At 39.8% G+C, this 21,820-nt stretch overlaps 1 protein-coding gene across 13 annotated transcripts in view; it reads right to left on the bottom strand.

Moving 5' to 3' along the window:
* LOC108505488 (neurexin-3) overlaps nt 1-21,820 on the bottom strand; it is a 915,200-nt gene that overhangs the window by 587,669 nt on the left and 305,711 nt on the right. The window lies entirely within an intron of this gene.

The following is a 21,820-nucleotide window of genomic DNA, read 5'->3' as shown; positions in this document are numbered from 1 at the left end:
CTATAATCTGCTGAGAAAGATGAGTTTGTTTTAGGCAGAGCTAAAACAAATAGACAATCTAATTTTGAGGTTTCTTAAAAATGGCAACTTTGCAATTCTGAAGCATTCAAGGAATTTCTCCAGCTAAACTTATAAGAAGTTTCACTCATGGGTTAATGAGAGCTCTAATCAGATGGCTTTTCACAATGATGAAAAGCATCTCTTTGCAATCAAGTGAAGTTGCAGATAGAGAGGCGGCGACAAAAAGTGAGGAAAAATGATGTGCTAAACTTGGCCAGTGGCCAATATAAAAATTCCTCTCAAAGTTGGTGCTATTAAGGAGGAAATACGATTTCCAGTGCAGGCTGGATGCAGGGATGCTCCAAAGGGAAATGGCTGTTGATCGCCTGGCAAATTAGATGACCACCATGGAAAAGAGCAATAACTTGAAGGCTGCATATGTTTAGTTAGCTATGAAGAGCCCTTCCAAAGTTCAGCCAGATTTTTCACCTATTTTATTCTATGTATCACTAATTGCTTTTTTCTGTCACAGGCTGCCCCCTTCACTAACTGTCCATATCAATTTTCAGAAGGGATAACTGCAAGACATTCAGACTAGAGCCTTTCTGAGACTTTCTTAAAGGCACCTGCACTGAACCAGACAAGTTTCTGCAGCTTAAAAAATTTACAGTTTACCCACTGGTTTATCAGAACTGTGTTTTCCTAGCCTGCTCTGATGAGCAAGTAGAAACTAACACACCAGTTAAAAGCGCTTTACATTCTGTTTGGGGCAGACTATCTATGAAGCAATCCAAGGCTTCAGTGACGGGCAACTAAAGCTGCTACACTTGTTCACTGGGATAACAATTGTAATCAGACAATAAACAAACACAATCACCATTCACTACACTGAAAGAGTTAATTTACCTGTAATGAAAAACAATACATTGAACATTGATGAAAAGTAACTGAAACCACACAAATAAGACTCAAATATGATTTGTGCTATGCTGAGTAAAGTAATGCAATCCTCCATTTCATCTGAATTATGTTTAACAAAGAATACGTGTTCACTCAGCGTTGAGGAATATACTCAGTGCGGGGAGCTCAGTGTGCCACTGCAGTGCAAGCTGCAGGTTGAGCTTGAGCTCTGGGTGGCACGAGCCTGAGGCAAGAGGTCACGAACTAGTGCTGGCCCTTTGCACAACAAAGAGCACAGGACCCCTGGCCCAGCCAGGTGACCAGACACTCAGAGACATAGCAGGAGCCAAAAACCCCAGACTTTGGTGCACTTAGACTGTGAGGGCTTTGTTCAGGGTCCCTCCATGGAGGTACCCTGGTATTTTGTTATTTAGTTATTGCACCAAGGTAAAATTATTTTAAGGATCTGCTATGGGAAACCTAGGGTCAAGCTGGTAAGGAAACCTGTGTTTCCCAGCTGTGAGAGTGGTGTGTGTAGCTGTGAAGGGGCCTCTACCTAGCTTAAATGCTGTGAGTGTAACTGCCAGAGTGGCTCCTAGATGGTCAGATGGGAAAGCTTCCTTAACACCCAAATAAAAATAGGAGCAGGGTGAGTAGAACACCTAAACAATAAAGCAGAACTATTTCAAATTCCCTAATTTTTTTTTCCACCTTACAAATCAATTATAGGCTCTGAATAACTTCTGGTTTTATGGAAAACTGCAGAAGAGAAAAGAGATTGATTTCGTTTCAGAAGACTTGTAGGAAGATACAGAGAAGCACTCCCTGAAATAGGATATAAGGAGAAAGGGATTCAAGGTTTCAGTAACAAAAGGACTGAAACAGGCTCAGTGGAATTTCTTCAGCTGGTTTAGTGAGAATGTTTCCTTAACAGATACAGAAAACAGAGGACCCAGGATTTCACTGTGGTCACAACTATCCTTTGATCCAAGAAGTGATATCACAATGGCTACATGGCCATCAGTGATATGGCAGTAGCCATGGAGTCTGCATATGGCCAGGCATGGGTATGAGGCCGTTGTGGTGTTACTGATGACCCCACAATTACATCTTGTGAAAAATATGATGGGAATATCAGAAATTATATATATTTATTTGTGGAAATAAAAGGAATCACACTGTCTAGAGGGGGCAGAAACCTTTATATAGTTGAAAGAGAAATGCATCTCTTGCTCTGAAGGATTATGCATTAGTCTCAAAGACTAAAGCAGTTTCCACAGCTAACAAAAGGCACAGCATGGGTGGCAGTAAGATTAAGTAGAATTGGTTGTAGCATGAACTATTATTTGAGGATGAATACTCTTTTGTGATGGAAGGATCAAATCCTCTTCTTTCCTTGCTACAGAAACTTCAAGTTCTTCAATAAGTGAAGAAAGGGATCACAGAAAATAAGGTATCATTTCTGGATTTATTAAAATATCACTTTCCCACAGATTTTTCTAAGCAATAGTGAAAAAGTCACCTAAACTCAATATTTTCTAAAATATATTCCTCACACCGTGGTGGTCAATTTGAGATCATGGAATTGGTTTTGCAGAAGTGCTCATTAGCCAAAATCTCTAAGAGAATAAATAAGGCATTTAACTGCGGATTCAGGCACACAAACTGAACTTTCCTCTTATTTATGTTATATTCAACCTCCTTTTGGCCTAGTAACAGAGAAGAATAAAAGCTGCAGAACAAGGAAGCCAAGATGGCCAGCTGTGATGCTTCTCACATGTTCCTCTGTGTCACAGCACATTGTTTAAGGCCATAGACAAAGTCATACCTCATGGTAGCCCTGAAAAGCAACTTGTATCTTGGATTTGTTTCTGCATATAAGAAGGACATAGAGAAGATATGTCTGTAGTATACAAATATTCATCCATAAACAATAATGAGGAAATCCTATGTTCTACACTGAGCCTATGCAGTGCAGAGGTAAAACAAGACAGAAGAAATAAACACTTAACAGCTACACACAGAAATCATTCATTGGTGCATCCAATGATTGAAAGGTGCATTCTGGAATGTATGGAGGCAGAGAAGGAAATAGCGCTGTACTCCGCTAGAAACCATGTATAGTTTGGAGAATTGCACTTCAAGAAAGGAGTGGAATTATTGGAAAGAGTCCTGATGAGAGCAAGAAGAATAACCAGGGCTCTAGAAAAGAAAAGAAAGTTTGAAATGAGACATTATAACAGTGTTCAAATAGAAAAGGGCTGCTACAAAGCAGAACGGAACAATCTCTTCTTTGTATCTATGCTGAAAAGGCCAAGAAATAATTGGCAAAAATTACAGCAAGAAAGTGTTACAACTGATGTTAGGAAAAGCTTTTTTAATTTAAGAACAGCAGAGCACTGGAAAAGATTGCCTGAGGAGCAGCCATTGCTGGAAACCTTTAATTACAAGCTAAAAAAATATTTGTCGAGACTCAGATGTCATCAATTTTGTTTCAGGATGGTGGAAGCATAAGGGATTAGATAACCTCTCATGGTTCATTCCAGTTTTATTTTATATGAGTCTGTGTTGGGTGGGCAGAGGAACATGTGAAAGGGCAAATTTTCCATAGCTAAAGACTTTCCTAGCATTTGATGCACAGAAAGGAAGAATAAACCTTATATTAACACAATTCTGGCATCTCACAGATTTTAAGAGCTTAAATTTACAAATGACCTTCTTAGCTAATGAAGGCTTGAGAGCTCAAAGAAAAAAAAAATCATCACAGTAGCTTATTTACCAGAACACAGCAGTTGACTTCAATTACATTCATTTCGGTATTAAGCTTATATAGACATTCACCAGTTACAGAATACTCTGCTCCTCCCAAGTGCATCCTGAAATCTCAGATTTGTCTAGCAAGCACAAGCTAAATCTGTCTAGCTTGGTTCAGTGATGAGTAAGTGAGGAAATGATTACTGTCAAGTGTCTTAAGGATTTCATCTGAAAGGCAGAGAGGAATTATTTTAGGATGCCCCCATTGATCATTTAAGGCTTGAACTTTATTACACAAGACATTGAAAATTGTATCAGACAATGACTTAGCAAATAAAACTCCACTTAGTGATTGCACTGTATTTCAAATCCACCTAAAGTTTGCACCTTTTGTGCAAGTACAAAAGACCTATCTCAGGAAACAGATCTGTTTAGTATGGTTGGGTGAATGTTTCCATCAAGATGGCTTCCTAACACAGAATTCCATTTCCCGAGCAGAGAATTAGCAATGAAATGCTTCACTTCAAGCCGTAACAACCCAAAATGGCAAGTTTAGTTTCATCAAACTTAACAGAAAACTTCTGCATGAACTTACCATAATATAAACCAGTATTTTCCAGGCATTGCATTTACTGTCAATAGCAATCCCCATTTTTACCTCTGGTCTGCGTTCCCTGGGGAAATGCTTTTACATGACATAATGTCAGTGTCCCACCTGACCTCAGCAGAGACACATGACTGCTTTTGCCACAAAGCAGCTCAATCATATAGTCTGGTCCCTATGGGAGAATGGGCACAAGGGCGCTATAGGACAGCTACCACATGGAACTGAACTGGACAGGAAAATACAATTCTTGTTAAACTGGCTCCAGAGTATTTGGGGTCAGTTCAATAATCAATATGAAATAACTTGAATCAGAAAATATAGAATACTACATATTGATTAAGTTTTGAAGATTTGATGGATTTCCATTTAAAAAAAAAAAATCTCACCAGCAGCAATGAAAACAAATGTTGGCTAGAGGAACCCTCTTGGAACAGAAACTCTTAATTTCACTCAGCTTTACACTTCAGTGATAAAATGTGTTTTAATGACAACACTACTGTTGTTTAACGTCTTCTGTGAAAATACTGAATAGATATTGCTCCCTCACAGGTATGCAGTTTTTCTCCACTACCTATCTTCTCTAGTCAATATGCCTTGAGCCTGCTTCACTAGAATATCCCTGGCAGGTGCAAGAAGATATTTCAGTCTCCATGTGCCAGGCAAGCATTAGTCTCACTGCTGAGGCTTCCAATGTGCTAAGCCAATTGTGCCAACCACAGTGGTGTTTTCTATGTTTTTGTCATTTGTCCAGCAAAAAACAAATTGAAAATATTTACCATTACATATGGGAGAACACATGCCTAAAAGTGAGCATTGCTCAAATAACAATGTGATTAGAGCAAGAGAGGAAGTATTTTTATTTAGTATTGCACAGACTAACTCTACAAACTTGAAGGGGTGCCACTGAAGCAGGATGGTGTCGCTGTTTGTAGCTGGATGATAACACCTGAGGGTGCTGCATCCCAGCATATGTCTCCCTCCCTCAGCCTTAGCACAAAGGTCTCAGGGGCACTGGTATCTCCTTCCAACTGCAATGTCAGCCAAAGAAAGAGGCATACCTTCAGCTAGGTTCTCCTCCTGTGAGGGAGGCAAAGACACCCTGGGTATGCTGGAGAAGTGCCATTGGCAGGATGGCACCATCCCACAGTTGACACCATCTGTCACAGCGCACTTCACAGGTAAGATGGACTGGTGAGGAGGAGGACCTGCCTCCATATGTCTAGACCAAAATACCATGGGATTCTAAACTTTTTAATGCCTCTCTTGTTGCCCTGTGCAAAATCCTGCCAACACTGACATGTCTCCAGGATCTCTTTGCTCATGTCTATTCAAATTCCATGGCATGGAACAAAGTTCAAACCCTCCACAGGTAGGATTTCCCAAACATTTATCTCAGCTGGGCCTTATGTTGTACAAAAGCAGGGAGGTGATGAGCTAAGTACTTTCTTGAATATTTGCTGTAGAGGGCAGGAAATATAATTTATTCCCTACTTGCAAGAGACATCGAGAGAAAAATACTGTCTTCTTATAATCCCCACCTTCATGTGACAAAAAGAACCATAAGTTCGTTATGTGTCTCTAAAAACTCTCTCACCTGTGATCTCCAGCTCTACAGACTGTAGCACTAATGAAAGGAAGAGGGGGGAAAGAATTTTAAAAGTAAATATCTATCTTCTGTCAGAAGCTACCCAGCTGCACCAGTCACTTTAGTACACAGTGCAACACTGTCTGAGACCAACTAAGGAAGGCTGGGAATGGAACAGTTCCCCCTCACCAGCTCATATGCTTTCATCTGGTCTTCAGAGAAAACCTTCCTGACAAAACCATCTTCCTTGCCCCCACCATCTTTACAGGTTTCTAGGGGAAGAGTATTCATACATGGAAAGAGCCCAGTGGCACTACCAGCATCCACCAGGGCTGTTGACAAAACTTCACCTTCATCCCTTATTTGACCTGGAAGCTGCATGCATGGAGTGTAAGTCCAGCAGCTCCTGGGGCACAAGAGGATAGGGAAGCAGTCAGTGCAGCCCGAACTGCTGCCACAGTGAGAGAGCATTAAGGAAAGCACATGAAAGGAGAAAGAAAAAAAAGCAAACAAGGGTGACGTGTTCCAGTGGAAGCACTGAAATTAGAAGCAGAAACAGGAGGCAGACGAGGGCCTGAGCACCCAATCCAGCATCAGACTACATTTCCTTCTCAAAGTAGGTAGGCTGCTACAATCAGGAGCAGAGAGAGCTCTTTGGTAAGGACAGAGGTGAGGACTGGAGTCAGCACTGAGCTGACTGATTAGTCAGTGCTAATCAGGTGCTGAGGCACCTGATTAGCTGGTTTCCCTGCACAGTAGGCCTGATTCTGCAAAACACAGAAAGCTTTCAAAGCTCTCAATACTGTCTCTGAAGTCCACCTATCACTATGTACTTTTTCTTTCAAAAAACAAACAAACAAAACAAACAAACAAACAAAAAGAAAAACAACAACAACATCCAAAACCAAAAAAGCAGGTTTTTCCCAAAGAGAGCTGGAAAAAAATACATCATTCCATTGTGGAAACACTTTCTATAAGAAATTTCTACAGCACATTTTAAGTTACTCTGTGACTATTAGTGTCTTGGCATTAATTTATTTAATATTGCATTACCTCCCACTCCCCCAGATTTACAGAATGAGAAAGTAAAACAGAGGGAACTGAATTCATACAACAAGTCAACAGATGGTAAGAAACAACATCCCTTCTTCCTAATTACTACCATGTACCTAAGAAATAGTTGGTGGAAATATTTTGGTGACATAGATTCATCTCTTTCAGCTTCAAAATTCTGTAAAGTAAATACTGAATGGCAATAAACCTGTCCCTCAGTTTGTTTACTTTTACTGCAATGCCATTTTAATTCACCGAGGCACGGGGTTCCTATCTCCACTGTGTGGAGCTCAGTTTTACATCTGAGAGACTGATCTCACATCTAAGAAAGCTTATTTGATACAAGCCTAATTTACAACACTTACATTTTTTGTTTTGCTCAGTACTAGCTTACTGTTTAAGAATGAACTATAGCTGATCTTAAGATAACACTGTTTAAACACTAGCAAAAAACAAAATGGGCCTTAACCAGCGTTTGGCCAAAATTCTTCTAAACCTTTCTGTTTAACTAGACTTTCCATCCATTTCAGTCATTTAAGTCCCAACAACCTTTTCCTATCTTTACTGAGCATTGAGACACTACTCTGTCAGCAGCAAACAATCCCAGAACATGGGGAACTTCCATTTCTGAACTCACCTACTTTGGAGGAGTGGGTTGAGAATGGGGCTCTGCTCTGGCTATTACCCAGACCACATTAACCAGGATATAGAAATTATTGTTCCACCTATGTGGCACTCAAAGAACCTACTGTGTCTCCTCTATGGCAGTTTTATTTTCCTTGCAGGAAAATAAACACAGAGCAGGTGTTGTCAAAAATAGTAAAATACACAGAAATCAGTCAGCCATTCTTTTTCTAAAACACCAAAAAAGGTTGTCTGTGAGTTATATTGGCCACTGAAGGAAAAAAGAAGGGAATAAGAAGAAATGGCTGACATAGTCACAAAACTTTAAAAAAAATCCTGGAAGCAAGGACATCTATATTTCTCAGTGCAGGACTGGTGTCTGATGTTCGGACATGTAATCAATCTACATGCTTTATTTGTTTGCCAAGATGTACCTATGTATATTTGCATTTACATAAACATATTCATTACTGTCCATACATGCATAAGAAGCCATATGTATTTACATACTCACAAATAGATTTGAACAGTGGTCTCTCTATTAATAGCTACTATGCATATATATGGGTTTATTTTTAAACAGTACCTGTACACATGCTACTGTATGTGTGTATATGTGCATATGTGTACTTGTCTCTTCACCTGTGACTTTTAGGCTACGATGTTGTGGTTTAATCCCAGCCAGCAACAAAGCACCAGGTAGTCACTTGCTCACACACACCAACCCAATGGGATGAGGAAGAGAATCACAAAAAAAATAAAAGGCAAAACATGTAGGCTGAGATAAGAACAGTTTAATTATGGAAATAAAATAATAATAATAATAATAATAATAATAAAGTGAAAAAGGAGACAACAAAAGAGAGGGGAATAAAAACCAAGACAGATTAAGTGATGCATCACAATTGCTCACCACCCACTGACAGATGCCCAACCCATGTTTATCCAGGACAGTAAATTTAAGTGTGCTTATGGTTAGCATTAGAAAAATGCACATCATCTACCTGTGGATCCCCACATGCATTCTGTTCTTAGGCAGGTGTGCAAACAACAAACTGCTTGTCATTCTGGTAACAGTTATCCTTCTCTTCTCCTGAAAGTAGCTCACAAAGCAAGAGCATATCTTTTTAATTAAATACTATGCTGGTTTTGGCTGGGATAGCATTAATTTTCTTCCCAGTGGCTAGTAGGAAGCTGTGTTTTGGATTTGTGCTGAACACAGGGTCAATAGGATAGAGACGTTTTTGTTATTGCTGAGCAGTGCTTACACAGAACCAAGGCCTTTTCTGCTTTTTGTACTGCCCCACTGGTGAGGAGGCTGGGGTTGCATGGGAGGTTGGGAGGGGACACAGCTGGGACAGGTGACCCAAACTGACCAAAGGGACATTCCAGACCATATAACATCATGCTTAATATATAAAGTGGGGGGAAGGAGGAAAGGGAAGACATCCAAACAGTGATGGTGTTTGTCTTCCCAAGTAAACCACTATGTGTGATGGGGCCCTGCTGCCCTGGAGATGGCTGAACACCTCCTTGTTCACAGGAAGCAGTAAATTAAGTCTCTGTTTTGCTTTGCTTGCATGTGTGGCTTTTGCTTTTCCTATTAAACTGTCTTTATCTCAACCCACAAGTTTTCTCAGTTTTAGCCTTCTGATTCTCTACCTGACCTAGCTGGCTGTGTGGTGCTTGGCTGCTGTCTGGGGTTAACACATGACAAACACTCTACATGAGGATGGAGTTACCGTTTCCGAGAGAAAAGACTGGTGGAGGTGAGATTACACCAGAATCCTTTTGACTGAAAATTCAGCCTTTCCACACCCTCCAGTATATCTAGAAGTAAGATTTCAGTTCAGAAGTTGCAACTAAATTTGCTGTACGTGACACTGGACTGTGTGCTGAATGGGACTTAGCAGGATCTAAGCATGCTCCTTCACACGCTTCTTTTTCTGTCACCTTGGCATGGTCAAAACTGAAAGGAGCACAGACAAGGGAGGAAGCAAAGAAAATGACAACAGGGGCTTTTAAGTGGAGTATTTCGAACATAAGCTATACTGAGTTGGGCACGTTATTGCCTACAGTCCTGTTCCAAGCTCAAATAACTCAATATCAGGCCCAAATGTTTTACTGTTTCAAATAGGGAAATAAGAAAAAGAAACCCCCACAACAATAACATACAAAGCACAATGTGCAGAATATTAAGAGGAAAATGCTGAAAAGTACATTGCTGGAGAATGTATGTTCAGCCCTTGATGCATCCCAGCATCACTGTGTCTTGCCATTCCCAGGCAGTCATTGTTCCACTTGGTTTGGGTCCTTCATACACAAGGCGCTCAAAAGGAGAGGATTAGTGATGATGGTTACAGCATGTTGAAAGTGCTACTGTTTTCTATAGTATACTATGTTCTTTTTTTCCTCCTTCTTCCCATAGGGCACCATACTTTGAAAGGGCACCATACTTTGAAAGGGCTGCATTTTTCAGCTACCGCACACTTCCTCATTTTGCTTTGGGAGCAATACAAATAGTAACCAAAACAGCCACGTTATTTCCCTAACTCCTCAGTCACTGTCAGTAGAGTCTGTATGGTTTTAAAACACGATTTCTTTGCCCTTCAAAGCACAAGTATCTCATGCTGTTCTGAAAGCCACAAGCCTGACAACTCTTACTGCAAACCCATCATTTGCATGCAGGTCTATCAATAGGTATTAATAAGGGTAAGAATTATTTTCCAAGAGCTTCCAAAAGGAAAGACGGGTTGCAGACATCTGTCCAAGATCCTGTTAGTCCCTCACAAAGCTCCAGAGAAGACAAAAGTTCTGAGCTGCTGTTTCTGCACTGTGCTACAAACTAGTTTTGTCCTATATAGCCTAACATGCCTCTTAAAGGCAGACCATCAGCCTCTTGCCACATTATTTGTTGTTTATGTAGAAGTATTAGACCCTGAAACTTAAACACTTAAATTAGCTTGAAGCAAGAAAATAAACCCCCTAGTGTTAATTGCAGCCTGCAATGCTTGCTTGCATGTTCCTGTAAGAGGTATAAAACACATAGTAACTGTCTTCTAAAAACAAGTTTCATTTTCCCAGACTGAACATAAAATCTATGCCATTAATGGAACATTACTATTACATTATTACTACTATAAATACAATTACTATCGATTATTACATGTTGAAGAGTCTGGTGTGGACAGGGAAGTGAGTAGATAGCAAGTGCAAGGTAGAAAACTGCAAGAGACAGTTTCCAATGACACAATAAAATGTAAGGATCATCTTGTACCACCACTTACCAAAAACTTAAAACTGGTGGCTCATTTCAATATTCTAAGATCCCTTGCATGAAAAAAAAATTAAGGGCAATAAGAGAAAATATGCAAACAAGTGTATTTTGCTTTAAAGTTTCTTCTAATTTTATGGAAGAAGTGTTATTAATAAAGCTTTCCAGGTGCCAGAGAAAGACAGACTGAGGCTGCACACTGGGGAAAGGGACATTGCCAAAAAACATTCAGTCCCAGCACGACTGAGCTACAACCACTGAGCAACTTTCAGATATTGCAAAGCAGTCATGACATTTAAGGTGGTTTCTGGAAAAGAACAATAAGATAGCTAAAATTCAGTTTACTTATCACTTTGACATGCATATAATAACATATACTGAGACACATTATTTCAGCTCAGCCCAGTGCCAGATTATAGATTTAGGATCAAAGACTGTAAGCAACTCTCACACAATGGGAACCGTATCTAAGCCTTCCAAATGGTGACTATGAAAAACGTGTGCATGCCTTGGTGCATAACCAATTGAACATGAAATGCCTTTGTAAAGCAGTTGTGAAGAGACCTAATTGTGATTCTTCAGTGTCCAAGTAGGAAACTATCAAAAAAGTACAAAGAAAAGGCACTGAGTATGTATATAGTATTAGTAAAACCATCTAATAATACTGTAGCCTGATATCTTGCCCGTGCTTTTTAAAATAAGTTTAAAAACTTCAAAGAGCAGAAAAAATTACTGCAGTGGCTTCAAACCTCAATCTTATACTATACTGGGTGAGCTATCCAACAAATTCCATCTATTGCACCCAATGGCAGGTTACAAACATATCCAAATCTACATGCTACAGGAATCTCCATCTGACAGAGATCTGCCTTAGTTTAGGAGATGAAAACATAACCATATAGCCAAATCACAACTATTCAGTTTGGAAGTAATGTGTAATGTTTCCTAGTGATCCAGTGAACCAATGAAGTCTTCAAATCACTATAGGATGCACTAGTAGTTAAAAAAAAGTTATCTCGATACAGAAGTCCATCATAACAGCAAGAAGGCAATGGTTTTTTTAAAAGGTTCAGCTTACAAAATCTGTGAAGTATGCAACATTTTTTTTCTGTCAGATATAAATACATGAAGAACCTAAGTGCTTATATCAGAAGAAGATGAAAAAGTATTTTGCACTCCATGATATTAAAATAGGACATTGATCAGCTACAAGGAATAAATACGCTTTATTTTCAATTTCACAGACTTGGGTCACTTGCTCCTAAATCTTAAAAGAGCTGAATGAGAAGATTTCTGATCCACTGAGGTTTATTTTTAGTCTTGAATAACAGAAAGATAACAGAAGAATAAAAGAATGATAATGTTGTTTGAATGCTTTAAAAAGCCAAACAGGACAAGATGTGTAACTGTAGAAGGGTTTAGCCTGCAGGAAACTTCAACCCTGGAGGAAATAGCACAACAGCTTCTATTTGAAGTGCTTAATAAAAACATTAGAGGAATAAAGTACTTAATATCATTAGACCTTCCTGTGTAAAAGGAGTTTCTGTTAAGTAAACCTGGTATAATTTGAATTACAATGGTAAAAGCAGAGATGAAACATTTTTTAAGACCTTTGAACATTAGAAGACAGCTTTGCTTAAATAAACAGCATACAAGAACAAAACAGGACATAATATTAGATGTTCTCAGCTGACAACTCTCAAGAAGTATTTGTCAGTGGGGTATCATTACTGAAAAGACACATTTCTAATGCTGCCATAATAATCCATGTTTGATACAATAGTATTAAATATCCTATCAAATACCTAGGAGTAAATATAAAAAGCACTGAAGCTGATCCTTGAAGGTAACACCAAGTTTGGCAGATCACTAAATAACCTTAATGTCAGATCAGTCATACACAGTGATTCATAGAGCATAGAAGTCCAGGCCCTTTCAATCCAAGCAGCTTCTAAAACATTTGAATACTAAATTATATAAGCTTACAAACATGGAAGACAGGCCATAAACTACAGAACCAGGAAGAGGAAGCTGCATGGGAGCTGCACCTTTGAAAATAATTCAGGAAACATCAGAGGAGAAAATGTGAGCTTCCAGTAAAGTGCTATAGGCAAAAGGGCAGTTCAGCCTCAGGAAAAATGACTAATATAAACAATATGCAGCATTGACACCATACGTACTTTAACTCTAGGTATATTCTAATGTCTACTTTTTTTAAAGAAAGGACTCTAAAAAATTGCAAAGAACACATCAAGTAGCTTCAACATGATTTGAGAACAAGAACAAATACCTTACAGTAAAAGACAAGGAGCTCCATTGCTTTAGTTTTTCAAAAGACAAATAAAGAAAGGACTTGATTGTAGCAGATTTCTGAAAGATCTTTGTTCCAGTTGAAAACTGTGTCACAACAATAAACGTTCAAGAGCCATTGTCAGACAAATTCCAGATTAAAGGCCCAATTTCTTTTGTTGTAGGGAGCAGTTAAACATCACAGCAACTTGCCAAGGAAAGTAATAGATTGTCTTTTAATGCCTTCACACCAAGGATGGTTAAAATACAACCCTCAAGAGAGGTCCAAAATTATCATATTTAACATGGGGAAGTAGAAGAAAGTGAGGCTTGACATTTGTTGTTTATGAACATTCTCAAACCACTTATAAGTGGGGATAATTAGATAATCACCTGAAGGCTGAGCTAGCTGGGTATAGGGCCTTAAAATTCTCTGACATTTTGAAACCCTTACATGCCACAAATCACTCAATTAGGAATAGGACATATGACTGCAGACTCACTCTGAGTAGCAGGCATTTGTATTCTGCTGAGTTAAGCAACAGATCAAGTGTTATGCTTCCTGACTTTTATTCCTGATCCTGCCACTTGTCTGTTGGATAACTTTTAACAGTTTTTCTCATGATTTATTAGTTGACAACGTCTATAATAATGAAATAAATAGTGCCAATACATCTCTTTCTCCAAATAATAATTCTTTACAATTTAGTTGCTTTTTATTTTTATATATGTTTACTGTTAAGTCCGAGTACCCAAAATGCAAAGAAACTAATGTGTAAGGAGAAGTCTTACTTGTCCTTAAGACATCTTTAGCAGCAGCAAACTGAATACAGAAAATGACAATCACAGTCCCATGGCAAACGACTTTTGCAGAAACGCTTCCAAGTTAATACACTGAAGGGAACAATGGCCCTCCTGGTGGGAGAAGATGGACATGGTGACCTGACACGTGTTTACTGTTTCTAACATCTGTTATTCTCTGGAGTTTGTCCCAGTAGGGTAGATGCTTTTCATCCCTTTTTTACACAGCACCAGTCCACCTTTTTGAGGAAGTAAAAAAATGCTCCTTGTTTTTTGAGTCTCCTCTAAAAGTCAACTCCATGCAGATTCAGTGCTCAGTAAAAGGGCCCAGTTGGGCAGTAATAAACCTTCTTAACAGTTACTTCCACAGTTACAACCACAGCGAAAATAATATAAATAATCATTGTGTGAATATTAGTCATGGATGGAAAGATCCCCAAAACCAAATTAAGGCCCAAGAGCCATCTGTTGCTACCACAGCCCATACTGACCTAGAGAGATTTTCCTACTGGAAATCTCCCTCGAAACTTTTACAGAATTCCCAATTCCATACACGGAAATATCTTCCGTACTGAAAGATAAATCCTTTTGCAATGCAGCCCAATATGCACAGCTGTAAAACTGCTTCTAATATCCTCATTTCTGATCAACTGTTTTGGGGGCTTAGTAATTACAAATGGTAAAAGAAGCCAAACTGTTTTGCACTTCTCTGCAAGCATCTGGGATTCATCTTTTCACTTAAAGCAACTTCCTCAAATGTAGGGTGCCTCCACACATCAACATTTGTTTCCATTTAAACAAACATCATCATTACACCTCTTGCCAACACGGGGCATTCCAGCCTTTTCTAACCGCCTGTCTCTGTTCCTCCAGCTCTTCCTAAAATATCTCACTTCCACATCTACACATCACTGCATAAACGTGTATGTCAAAACTTAAAACTAAATTGATTCTCTGCTGCCTTCCCCCTCAGCCATGTAGAAGTCTTCAGGAACATGACCTTGCTCTTCAATACTTGCAACTAAAGGATTATGTGTCTCATGGCCTCTGATGGGTTGTGGCATTTTTGTAGTTAATAGAAGGCAAAGCAAATGGAATATCTACTTGGAAATACCTCAGGGAGCCTAGAAACGGTGTAGCTGCACCAGGAAATATTTAAACATAAAATCCTCCATATTACATTGGATCAGTATCCTATATCTGAAAACCGCTTCCTCAAATATTGCGCAGGTCTAACAGAACAGCTGTGCAGCAACACTCCTCTAAAACCATTTCACAGACTCCACTTATTGGGGGCTGTGAGAGTCTGCATGCAGAAACTGATGTCTTTATATTTTATATATCATCGACAATTTTTCTTCTGTAGGTTTTTCCAATCACAATAACATCCCATGGCAAGGATTTCCATTACTTTAATTGCTGTCATACCTTGAAGCTTGCCCTGTGTTTGTCTTTTGATGCCACTTACTCCCTATACTTGAAAAGAGACTGAATGACAGTACACTTCGATTCCTCTCCCATAACACACATGATTTTATGCCCCACTGTCATACCCTTTTTCCATCAATTCAAAGAGCTGTAGTCTGTGTAGCCATTTCTTATATAGAAGTCTCTCTCATGACCTTTGATGATCTTTGTTGCCCTTCTCCCCTTTCCGAGATTAAAAGGACAGGATGACAGCGTCCAGTGTGGTTTTATTTAATGACATCATTATATTTTCTGTTTTGTTCTTATTCCCTTCCTAAAAATGTATAACATTAGATGTACTTACTTGCCAAGTACTGACCACTGAGAAAATATTTTCAAATAATTATTTAATAAAACATCAGAATCAACTCAAAAAACATCATTGCATATGCATTATTTGGACTATTTTCCCTCCCTCCCAATATATATACCTCAATTCATGTTTACACACATTTAATTTTATCTGCCATTTATTTGTCCAGACATCCACCATTAATAGGTCATCCTCTGCAGTTCTGCAGACAGTCTTCACCTGAATACTTTCATATTCTCAGCAATATGTTTGCCTTCTCCATCCACATTCCTTTCCATTCATAATTCCACTAAAGAAACTTAAGACCTCAGCATGGATCCCAGAGGTCTTCTTCACTGGGGCCCTCCCGTGGGAACTATTTAGTCCTATATTCTGTTTTTTTACCTTCTAACCAGTTCTTCCTCTGTGCAAGAACCTTCTTTCATTGCATTTATTTTTTCAATTCTCAAAAAGCCTTTTCGTGGGACACATCACTGAAAGACTTTTGAAAGGTAGACTACACTTACCAAAACTCTCCTGTCCATGCACTTACTCCGGCCTCAATAAAACCAAGGAAGCTCCTGACTGTGCCAGTTCAAATACAATGCCAATACTATTCTTAAGCACCACCATCAAGGCTTATCTGCTTCACTCCAAATAAATGGAGTCTGTGGAATGGTTTTAAGGGAGTACTGCCACACAGCTGATTTGTTAGACTTGCCTGGGTATTTGAGGAGACATTTTTCAGATCTAAGCCTTTGACACGGCTCCCCACAATATCTTTCTCTCTAAATTGGAGAGATATGGATTTGATGGATGGACTGTTCAGTGGATAAGGAATTGCTTGGATGTTCACATTCACAAGGCTGTGGTCAATGGCTCAATGTCCAAATGGAGATCAGTGACAAGTGGTATTCCTCAGGGGTCTGTAGTGGGACTGTGACTGTTCAGTACATCTATCAGTGGCATAGACAGTGGCACTGAGAGCACCTTCAGCAAGTTTGCAGATGACACTAAGACAGGTGGTGCAGCTGACACTCCTGAAGGACAGGAGGTCATGCAGAGGGACCTGGACAATCTCAAGAAGTGGGCCCATGGGAACCTCATGGTTTAACAAGGCCAACTGAAAGGCCCTGGAGCGGGTCCAGAGGAGAGCCACAAAGATGACAGAGTGCAGAAGGACTTCTACTATGAAGATGGGCTGAGAAATTTGGGATTGTTCAGCCTGTAGAAGAGAAAGCTCAGCAGAGACCTACCTCATTGGAGCCATTCAGTACTTAAAGAGGGCTTATAAGAAAGATGGGGACAAACTTTTTTGCAGGGCCTGTTGCAACAGGACAAGGGCTAATGGTTTTAAACTAAAAGAGCGCAAATTCAAACTACATACAAGGCAGAAATTTTTGACAATAAGGGTGGTGAGGCAGGGGCAGAGGTTTGCCAGAGAAGTGGTGAATGCCCCATGCCTGTAAACATTCAAAGTCAGCAACCTGCTAGTAGAAAATGTCTCTGCTCATTTCAGGGGCATTGGACTAGATGGCCTTTAAAGGTCTCTTCCAACCCAAACCATTCTATGATTCTTACCAAAAGGTGTCCCCATACAAATCAAGTCATTCTATTAAGCTCCAGTTGCAAAACCAAAGAGGACACAAACACCTAATTTCCCTGCTCTGATGGATGCACAGGCAAATCTAGTCTCCAGAATAAATGTGGAAACAGCTGGAATCAAGTTTTTAAAAACCATCTGTAGTTTTCACATAGACCCAAAACTCCTAAGAAGGGATAGAAGAAGTGATTTAGAAAATGCACTCAATGTCAAAGCTGTCCTTTGGATTATTAATGCATAACTTTATGTGAAGCTCACAATGAGATGAAAGTTATTAACCTAATAAGTTACATGCATAATTAATTTCTCTTATGATATATGATTTGTGAAGTTCTAACAAAATGTGTCACAGAGGTTGTAAACATGAAAACTAGCCTGAAGCAGTAAGAGTTAAGCATATGCTAATTAGAGAACATACAAGAAATACATATTAAGAAAAAAGCAGAGAAGAGAAAGGAAGTGACAATGCTGCATTTCTATGTGGTGTACTAGTGTGCAGTTATGAATAACAGGAAGCAGGCTCAGACAAGGAGAGAGAAGCAGGCACACCAAACTCAGTAAAGGAGCATGGAGGCATTCAGTGTTCTCATTATCTCAGATGAATGCAACTTTAGGACAAATCAACCCTGGAATATAAACCAGGGAAATGGAGGAAAGCGCTCAGCTGACAGCTTACCTGGTTAGCTGAACACTGAAGCTGCAGACAAAGAACCGATTCTTAAATATGAAAACACCATATACTTTTCTTGAGCTTCGCTTTGTAACCAGTTTTAATAATGCAATTGATTGTTTAACCATTGTCTGGACAGAATAAATAAGCTGGGCATCCCCAGTAACAGCTTTTACTTGAGAGAGATGACAAACACAGCAGTCTTGTCCTTTAGAAGTGACAAGTCATCACAAGGATCATGGGTCATCAAATTCTTGAGAAAGCTTTCCTCTTTGCTACAGGTGGTTTTCTTTATAGTTCTTTACATCTTTGAGATAGGTGATATGGCAATCCCTCCTTTGGGAGGCTACAACCAACCTCTCATTTATTCAGTTGCCAAAAGAGGTTATAGGGCAGCTGCAGAAATCCAACTGTGATCACATCATCAGTACCAGAAGGAAAGACTTCACCTTACCGTCTCATTGGTCTTCCAAGAATAACTGAGGTTTTGAAGACAGCCATAAAACAAGTGAACAGATCTTCTTAGTTAATTATCTGATTTGTTGGGAAGATGTCCTAGCATTGCTAAAGTTGAAACATAGACTTGAAACTCGCATCAGAGGTGTGAGAGATCTGGCCCCCAAATAAATCAGAATAACCACCTTTCCTACCCGCTCAGATAACAGCCATATTGAGCTCATATTAGCTAAAAACCACAAAGTACCAAACCTCCCAGGATCTGCTGCATTTTTAAGTCAGCAGTTAATATGAGGGAAACACTTTGCTTCCCCATTTTGCTGTCCATGCAATAATCTTCCCAGAGACTGGGAAATTTGTCATCAGAGCCTGGTCCAGATTGTTACAATGGTTTGTCCAATCCAACTGCAAACATGAAAACAACTGTTCTGCCCTCCTAACATTTCACAGAAATGTTTTAGTCACCTCAAATGTTACGAATTCCACTGCCAGATCTTTTCTTTGACAAAAGTTCAGAAAGCATCAGCATACTTATCTTCATATCTGTTCAGGGTTTGAAACCCACTGGAGCACTTCACAAATAAAACCAAACTGGAAAAGAAGTACTGGAAGGCAGTTGAGAAGAAGGATCAGAATGATATGGACTTGATCAGCCTTCTGAAAAATCACTAGCTTCATTCCCTGTTGTTGCTGCTACTGCCTCATGTTGGCAAGTGCGTGCAAAAGCAGATTGTCCACCTACCTCCTGCCCCAATCAGGGGAACGGCTTGCCTCTGGCTGGCATCTCACTGCATTCAGCTGCAGTAAAAAAGGGAAATCTCAAGGACAACCAATCCAGCCAGGATGTTCTGCCAAGGTTGCTGTTCCTAGCTGAGGAAATGGTCCTTTCCATTTTTCTCAGCTAGAAAGAGAGAGAGAATGTACACACACCCCCGCCCATTATCCTAAAGCCCGCAGGTGCCAGCAATCCAAATAAACGTAGAGCAATTAACAGAATTAACACAGCTTTAAATAGCTTGGCTCACCAGATGCGGACTCCTAGCAGGGTTCTATAAAATGTAAAGTTATTACAGATAAAACCATTAATCATCTGTTCAGAGACTTGTTCTAGATGCAAAGCCCATTTCACTTAAAATGGCTAATAATCCGAAAGAAAAGCACAGATTTAACAGGAATGATTACACCATTCTCAAGCCCCATTTACAAATGCCATTTTTCATCTCTGCCACCATTCCCAAACCTCTGTGTTCCCTTTCCTTGCTAATGCTGATACAGTAAGAAAGCTTTGCAGGCATCATTCAAGTTACCTCTTGGGGTGCTAGAACTGAGACACCACCTCTTAGTCCCTTCCACTGCGGACAGAGGAGCTTAGTGATCGCACACTATGCATTACTGCTTTCCTGGATGCAGTTGTTATACTGTTCAGCTGTGTGCATCAGCCCCGTGCAGCTTACAGATAACCCATGCACTCTCTGATGTATTATGTATTCAGGTGCTAAAATTTGTGCTTAGGAAATAGGACCATTTAAGTTTTTCCAGTAGCCACTGGATGCAATATAGCAATCCTCCCAATATCGCCGTAACACCTGATAAAATAAACCCCATTTACTACACCCATGTCTAGATAGCTACAAGAAACAGGGGTGGGGGGCAGACCCTAACTCATCTTTGAGCTCTGAAGTTACCATTTCTAACACACGGAACTGTAGCTCAAAGAATATAAAACCTTGTGATAAGCAATTCAGAGCTTAAATTGCATCTTTCCATATATCCATCTTATTCCAATTTAATTGCTTAGCAATCTAGATACATACACTGTTAATCCTAACTAAATGAATTCTGCCTGTGCAGTTTGAAGAAAGCAGGGAGATAAAACAATCCCAAAGCACAAATATTCAGTGCAACAGACAACATCAACAGAGGTAGACTAAAGCCAGAGAGCAGCAATGACAATTAGAACAGAGAGAATATCAGAGACAATACAAAATCTGGTTTTATTATATCAAGCCCACTGCCTTTTCCATGCAGTTAAAGTAACAAAATGCCTGCCTCCTTCTGTGCTACTCACACTTGACAGATAGCTGGCTCACTGCTACAGAGGAGTGGTGGACCTGGGAGGAGTCATCCAGCCCACCCGCTCAACATTCAAACCCCATCATCCTTTCCTGCCTCCCTTGCTGGCAGCTGCAGCAGCCTGGCTTTTTCTGGTGGGTAACAGCAGCTCAGTCTTTGCCCATTGCTCACAAAACGCATGCACATTTCATAGCAATAGTCTAACTTTCAGGGTCAGTCAAGGAGATTTATGTAGTGACTGCTGCTCCCAAAGAGATGACACTTGTCAAGCAGCTGAAAGCGCCTGGTTTATACACATGAATGTAAACAGTCTTTCAACTTCTCTCTCTCATGTAATTTTATTAATATTAGCATATGGCAGGTCCTGACTCTCCAAAACTACTCTCGTCTCTATTTCTATCTGACAGTATAGGATCGATCCTTAGCAATCTCTTCAGTGCAACATAAGGAGCAACAAATAAAAACATATCTATTTCTTCTCAGTATTCATCCAATCCAAGAATTTACTCAGCTCAGTGAACTACAAAGCCAAGTAAACCAAAAGAAGCTCATTTACTTTCATTGTAAGATGAGAACATCAGGCTTTGGACAGCCAATGTTCACAGCATCCACTAGGATGGTATCACTTTTGACTAACAGCATATGAAAAAGACAGCCAGAAATCTCTGCCACAGTAACTACCATGAGTATCACCACTGCTCTGCTCGTGACTTTGGACTCAGCTATGTTTGTCTATCAATGTATCCTGTCTTAGTTTGCTCGTTCTTGAATGGAAATGGATTAGATCACACATTTATGTAAGGATTGTTGCTTTACTATGTCCATTCTTTAGGGCTGGGTTACCAGTTAACTTTATTATATACAAAAAACACAGGCTATATTGCTCCAATCTCAGTACATTTTCTGAATTTGTTAATATGAATATAGTTCTACATCTGTAAACACTAATTTTCTGAACCGCAGCACATCCCTGAAAGAAGCTCAGCAGGAGTCAGGTTCATCATGCAGGAAAGAAAACCCATTCCTAATGGTCCTACTGCAAAGCAATCACAGATAGCCATAGTACCAGGACTGAGAGTTTCATGAGGACAGCTCAGTCGGGATTCACTGGAATGCTGCATTACTGTGACACATCAGCCTCCTGGCTACACTGCCCAGTGGTGACAGTAACCTCTGCTGTTAGCTTCCTCCCTAGGTACCTGTTCCAGTGGCAGCTGGAGAGAGTTAAACTGGGTTAGACCCCACTTCATTGTAGCTCCAAGGATTCTCTTTAGTTTATAAGTATGGTGGCCGAACACAGCTCAAACAGCCCTGCGAAACACACCTCTTACATCTGCTGCATAGAAAGTTTAAATATCTATGTTTGCCCACC

This window comes from Lepidothrix coronata, unplaced genomic scaffold (assembly GCF_001604755.1).
Source record: "Lepidothrix coronata isolate B3197 unplaced genomic scaffold, Lepidothrix_coronata-1.0 Scaffold192, whole genome shotgun sequence".
Lineage (NCBI taxonomy): Eukaryota > Metazoa > Chordata > Aves > Passeriformes > Pipridae > Lepidothrix > Lepidothrix coronata.
Note: the sequence above shows the minus strand (reverse complement) of the source record. Positions and strands in the feature narration are given on the sequence as shown.